The sequence below is a fragment of the Berghia stephanieae genome, chromosome 10, assembly GCF_034508935.2.
Source record: "Berghia stephanieae isolate SIO BIC M18660-M18661 chromosome 10, UCSD_Bste_1.3, whole genome shotgun sequence".
NCBI lineage: Eukaryota > Metazoa > Mollusca > Gastropoda > Nudibranchia > Aeolidiidae > Berghia > Berghia stephanieae.
This window is the reverse complement of record NC_088369.1, coordinates 38144458-38151291: the sequence shown is the minus strand read 5'-3', so window position 1 is coordinate 38151291 and position 6834 is coordinate 38144458. Positions and strand designations below refer to the sequence as shown.

Here is a 6834-nt window from a genome sequence, read left to right as displayed (position 1 = left end):
ACTTTAGGACAACAAGATATGAAGTGAATAGAAAAGTGCCAGAAGACAACAGAGAATAAAAATTTTTTCGCGGCGGTGGTGGGGTTTGAACCTGCGACCTTATTGGTACGACAACTCCGCCTGGCAGGTGAGAGCGTGGCTTACCGTGTGAGCTATCACGAACACAAAAATATTCGTTTCAAACTCAAAGTCATTACTAGATCCTCTCTCACCCACTTCTTGAGATCGCCGATTCGTTCGTACACCACCATCGCGATAGATTTTGGCATCACTGAATAGAATATTCAAGACAATTTCATTTGATGTGTCAAGTACAGATATCCGGTTTTGTTTTGATTCAAGGCAACAGTGTCAGGTTTCGTTGACGACAAGATATGGCTTGATGAACATAGTTTCTAAATACCATAAATAAATAATTTTTCAGATGCGGTGGATGGAGTTTGAACATGCGACCTTATTGTACGACAACATCCGCATGGAGGTGAGAGGTGGCATCTACACTGATACTATCCACGACATACAAAACTAATTCGTGTTCAAATCAAGTCAATTATAGATCCCTCTCACCACTTCTTGAGAATCGCGATTGGTACACTCCAGCGTAATTTTACCAGCAGTTAGTTAATGCCAATAGTTCAACCAAACATTTAATCAGTAGACAACGTTGAGACATGAGTATGCCGGTGTATGGTGAATTTTAATTAGAAAAGTCGAGTGGGCAGGCATTATGTTGGTAACAACAGTATAAGTGAATGAAATGCCAAAGAACAGATGAATAAAGATTTTATATGATTTTATATAATATGTTCAACATAGGTCTCAGTTTGATTTGCTAGGCAACGTTACCCGGACAGTCCTTTTGGTCACTCTTCGGTATGGCAGGATGATTCCTGGCGGTTCGATTGAGCCTCGCGCTCGGCGCATAGTTGAGTCCTTGGAAAAGGCTTTTTACTCACATTCTCTCACCGTACTCAGGTGTAAAATGAGTACCTGGCCGTTAACAGCGTTGTCTTTGTCCAAAAAAAAATGGTAATATCGCCTAACAGACGTCATGTCCCATCCTACATGTTAAATGTTGCTGTTGACCAGGGACCCCTTGTAAAGCGCTTTGAGCACATTTAGTGAATATTGCGCTATATAAAGTTCTTTTTATGTATTGATTTTTTTTATTATTACACATCGAACAGTGAATATATCTCTGTGGAATATCACTTGGACGTAGCCTCCCACACAGTCCTTCGGAAGAAGTCTCTGTCTTGTGCCCATCTGCCACATTCCGTCACGCCGTTGTTGAGCCATTCCTGTATATCCTGTTGCCATCTTCTTTGTGGTCTTCCTCTGCCTCTTTTGCCCTCCGCCATGCCCTCCAGTACATCTCTCTCTAGTGTGTCGTGTCCTTTTAGGTGCCCAAATTAATTGAGTTTCAGCTTTTTTATCTTACTCATTAGCAGGGACTTTTTTAGTCCTAGTGTTTTCATGATGTTTGCATTGCTTTCTTTGTTTGTCCACGGGATGCGTAAGATTTTTCTATAGCATTTCATTTCGAAAGCGGTTATTCTCTTTTCTGATTCTTTGGTTATAGACCATGTCTCGCATCCATTTATTGCAGTGGGAAAAATACAGGATGTTAGGATCTTCATTTTCAGTCTGACTTCCTCGTTCTTCCAGATTGCCATCATTTTGTTTAGTTTGTTGCTTGCAATTGCAAGTCTTCTCCTGATATCTGGTGCCGATTTTCCATTGGCTTCTATTTGTGCTCCAAGGTAAATGAAATTTGTAACATTTTCCAGTTGTTCTCCTTCTATTTCGATCTGAGCAGTGCTGCTTTTATCTGTGCTCATTATTTTCGTTTTCTTTGCGTTTAATAATAGGTCATTGTCTTCACTATGTTTTTTTTAAAACCGATTTTACTAGTTTGTTGAGACCTGTTGATGTTGTTGACAATAGCGCCGTGTCGTCTGCATATCGTAGGTCAGAGATCTTCCTGCCATTTATCTTCACGGCACTGTACTCTTCATCTTTTTCTTCTGTCATTACATCACGCATTATAGTTTCGGTGTATAGGCTGAATAGTGAAGGAGAAAGGATGCACCCCTGCCTCACTCCCCGCTTTATTGGGAACCATTTTGTAAGTCCATATTCTAGTCTAACCGTTGCTGTCTGCTGTTGGTAAAGATTGTTTATGAGGTTGACTATTTTGTAGTGGCAGTTTAAGTTCTTCAAAGTTGTTACTATTTGTTCGTGATTTACGCAGTCAAACGCTTTGCTGTAATCTATGAAGACATGTGTAGATCTATGTTTGCCTCCCTGCTTTTTTCAATCAGTGTCCTGATATTAAATATTTGGTCTCTTGTTCCCCTGTTTGGTCTAAAGCCTGCTTGAGTTTGGCTGACTTCTTCCTTCACCACATTCTCTAATCTCTTCAAAATAATTTTCAGTAAGATCTAGTGAATATCATTATAATAATGAACTGTTTGATCTTTTAGCATGTTTAGTGGATATTGCGCTATATATCTAAAAAAAAAAAGATAAAACAGCTCAACATTATAGCTAAAATAATCAGAAGTATGTCTGTATTAATTTTTTTGTTATAATTGAAAGTGTGTCTGCTAATGTGTGTGTGTTAGGGCTATTTAGATTACCACTCTTGTGAATGTGAAGTGCATAGTATAATAATAATAATAATAATAATAATAATAATAATAATAATAATAATAATAATTATAATAATGATTATAATAATAATAAATAATAATAATAATAATAATAATAATAATAATATAATAATAATAATAAGAATAATAATAAGAATAATAAGAATAATAATAATGATAATAATAATAATAATAATTAATAATAATAATAATAATAATAAATAATAATAATAATAATAATAATAATAATAATAATAATATTATATTATTATTATTATTATTATTATTATTATTATTATTATTATTATTATTATTATTATTATTATTAACTCACTTCGAGAAATAATGAATAAATAAAATTGATAGACGCCAAACTCCACTGATCGCGTTCAATAGCGCTTTACAAGGTGTAATTGACATGACAATTTTAGAAAATTAAATGTTATATTTGTATGACAATTAAATGTTATAATTTAAAGGAAATTAAATGTTATAATTTAAAGAAAATTAAATGTTATAATTTAAAGAAAATTAAAGGTTATAATTTTAAGAAAATTGAAAATATTACAATTGTAGATGAGCTATTATGTTAAGGGGGGGGGGGGGGGGGGGGTTGCGTTGCTCAGTGGTACGGTCTGTGCTTCGTACCCGAAAACCCGCCTCTGCTCTGTCTGACCTTGAGCAGGTCACCTCGCCCAAGCAGCTCAATTTGCGGCGCTGCATTGTGACTGACTTCTGGGTTATTCCAGGATTCCCTTGGAATAGAACCTAGAAACAAATTTCCCATATGGGGTGAATAAAGGGAATAGTTATCATTTATCTACGCTGTTTGCAATTTGAAAATGGAGATCGTGGTTTTCAAATTTAAATATTAACGTTCTCCTTACCAACTATAGATAGTATGCGCTTGGCTAAGAAGCTCATAATATTGACATCCGGAAGTATAATGGACCAACACACAAAACTGTGTGTATCCGTGAAAGTTTATAGTCGGGTTAATACAGTTCAGTGAGTATTGCTCATAAACGCGAATGGCAAAAATCAATAACAGAGACCTGAGTGACGTCATCTTCGAATTATCTATAGGAAAATTATCGTCACATTCGTTACGATACAACCGACATTTTTCTTATTCAAATTTCTTTTGTACATCATAAAATTTAAAGGAAATTAACAGTGTGTTGTAGAACATGTTTTTGCTAAAGAAATTATGTATCGCAAGAACTTACTGCTATTGTGTTTTGGTGGTAAAAAAATATATATTTTTTGTCTTAGTTGGGTGTGATGTTTTGGCTAAAATACTGAAAATGGCTGGTAAGGAGAAAGTTAAGTACAGGTACTTGTCTTCAGTTTTAACTAGAAGCACTCCATAGTAGGAGCAATTTAGTGCCGCAAAGTAAAATGCACGCTTCGAGAATTTTGTTTTAAACTGTATAGATAGTGTGAATTTGACGTCATTCAAGTCTTTGTTGTTGCTTTTTGCCATCCGCGTTTATGAGTGATTTGATTCTCACCAATCTGTATTAAACAGACTATAAACGTTCAAGGTTACATATAGTTTTGTGTGTTGGTCCGTTATACTTCCGGATGGCAATGTTGTGAGCTTCTTAGCCAAGCGCATACTATCTATAAACGTTCAAGGTTACATATAGTTTTATGTGTTGGTCCGTTATAGTTCCGGATTGCTGTGTTGTGAGCTTTTTAGCCAAACGCAATCTATCTATTAATTGACAGCTCAATCCCCTCCATAAAGCATGAAATGTCACCGAGTGTCATATTTTTTTGTGCTCTTGCGGTATGACGGTCGTGGGTTCAATCCTCTCTCGGCCCATAGTTGAGTCCTTGGAAAGGGCTCTTTACTCACATTCTCTCACTGTACTCAGGTGTAAAATGGGTAACTGGCCGTCAACAGCGAAAAATATCGCCTAACATGCGTCTCGTTCTACATGTTACGTGTTGCTGTTGGTCAGGGACCCTTTGTAGGCACGTTTAGTGGATATTGCACTATATATATATATATATATATATATATATATATATATATATATATATATATATATATATATATTATATATATATATATATATATATATATATATATATATATATATATATATATATATATATATATATAAAGCTTAAAAAGCTCATGCTCAAGCTCATATTTTAAAAGATATAGATGCAATTCTTCGCATCAAAAGTATCCAATAGCTAGGTTGGTAGAGTACTGGCGGAAGTACTTTGCGATAGACTGGCGTCTTATCCAAAGGGTAGCAAGAAAGGACGTACCAAATATTTTTTCCGCCCTCTATCTGATTTCAAGTGATGTATTTATGTTTTTACTGTTTTTGTTGTTGACTGAAATAGGGTTTTGAGTCTGAAACGTTCCGTGTTTTTGGTATTTTGTTCTTTTCTTGAAGCTGTTATATTCATTTACATTTTGTTGATTATCTCTTGGAAGAGATTATGGTAAACCTGTGCGGCTATGTGGTCTAGTGGTATGACACTCGCTTTCGGATCGGAAGGTCCTGGGTTCGATTCCTTGCAAAAGGCTCTTTACTCACATTCTCTCACCGTACTCAGGTCGTGTAAAATGAGTACCTGGCCGTTAACAGCGTTGTAAATTGTAATATCGCCTCACAGGCGTCATGTCCAGTCCTACATGTTAAATGTTGCTGTTGGCCAGGGACCCCTTGTAAAGCGCTTTGAGCACGTTTAGTGGATTTTGCTCTATATAAAAGCTCAAGATTTAAACCTGATATCTGATGTTCAAATTGTATTGACTCGCCATCATATTTTAATCCTTGGGAGTAGTGTGTTGTCTTGCTTTGTCAAGGCAAAATTACACACTCTCCTTAAGGAAACCACATCGAATCGATCAAATAGAAAAAAACATATAACAGAAACAAACAATAAATATGAAGAAAAGAGATTAGTATACGAACATACATTTTTTAAAAGTAAATAAAACCGAACAAAACAAGCGCTTAAACAATCATCAAAATTTAAAAGACCCCCCCCCCCCCCACGCTCCCCATTCTCTTCTTCACACCCCCCCCCCCCCCCCCCCCCCCCACCTCCCTCGTGACTGAGGAAGGTTATTGAGCCCGAAAAATTAGTTTTTTTGTTTTTTTTTAATGTTTTAAAGTCTGTTTAAGTGCTTTTTTCTGTAAATATTTTGCTTTTTAGTTTTTATTCTGCTACATTCATTTCTATACATTAATTTTTTAATTTTTAATTTATTTTTTTTTATTTTAACAGTTCACAGCTTTTTCTAAAAGCCTAGAGTTCACTTCAGATCGATGCCATGTTTCACCCTGTGACCTTGACCTCTTTCTACCCGAAAAACCACTTCCTGTCAGAAGACGGAATTCAGGTGACCGGTTCCTACACGTCTGCGCATGGACAGTTTTTCTTGCAACACGCCGTCACCATAGACACGACCTTCAACCTTACCATCTCAGGCATGGGTGAGTTATTTTGATTTTGACTGCAGCAGTTACGTGGTCTTGTGGTATGACACTCGCTTCCAGGATCGGACGGTCCTGGTTCGGTTCAAACCTCGCTCGGCGCATGGTTGACTCTTGGAAAAGCCTCTTTACTCACATTCTCTCACCGAACTCAGTTGTAAAATGGGTACCTGACAGCGTTGACAGCGTTGTCTCTGTCTGAAAAATTGTAATATCGAGTCACAGGCGCCATGTCTCGTTCTCTAATAGGTTACGTGTTGCTGTTGGACAGGGACCTGACCTTTGTAAATCGCTTTGAGCACGTTAAGTGGATATTGCGCTATATAAAGTCCAAGTTTTTTTTATGTTTTGTAATGAAACCATTTGATACTGTCGCCTAGGCATTCCACGAAGGAATAAAGATAACCCATCAAACAAGATGTCTGATGTCAACGAGAATCACCCCCATGTTGTCCAAAATGAGCAAATTGGGGGTCAATAATTTTCCCCAGGAAAAAAAACGAAAGTGCCTGAAGCGGGGCTCGAATCCTGGACCTTCCGGGTTACAGTGCAACGCCTTAACCGCTCGGCCACTCCGCCCCCATAACCAGTATGCTGACTTAGTTTGGATTTGAGGCCAAAAGGATTTTTAAAAATACAGAAATTTCTATTAGACCAGTTCAATGCCGTACTCTGGAAATAGATGTATTTAAAAATTTGGCCAGAAAACT

General features: G+C 36.7%; 1 protein-coding gene across 5 annotated transcripts in view; it reads left to right on the top strand.

Moving 5' to 3' along the window:
- Positions 1-6834, top strand: part of LOC144981088 (uncharacterized) — a 33051-nt gene that overhangs the window by 11801 nt on the left and 14416 nt on the right. For all 5 annotated transcript variants that reach the window (XR_013647004.1, XR_013647003.1, XM_078929210.1 and 2 more), the window contains one exon: positions 5916-6124. The gene's annotated coding sequence lies outside the window, so the exon portion shown is untranslated. The remainder of the gene's footprint in view (positions 1-5915; positions 6125-6834) is intronic.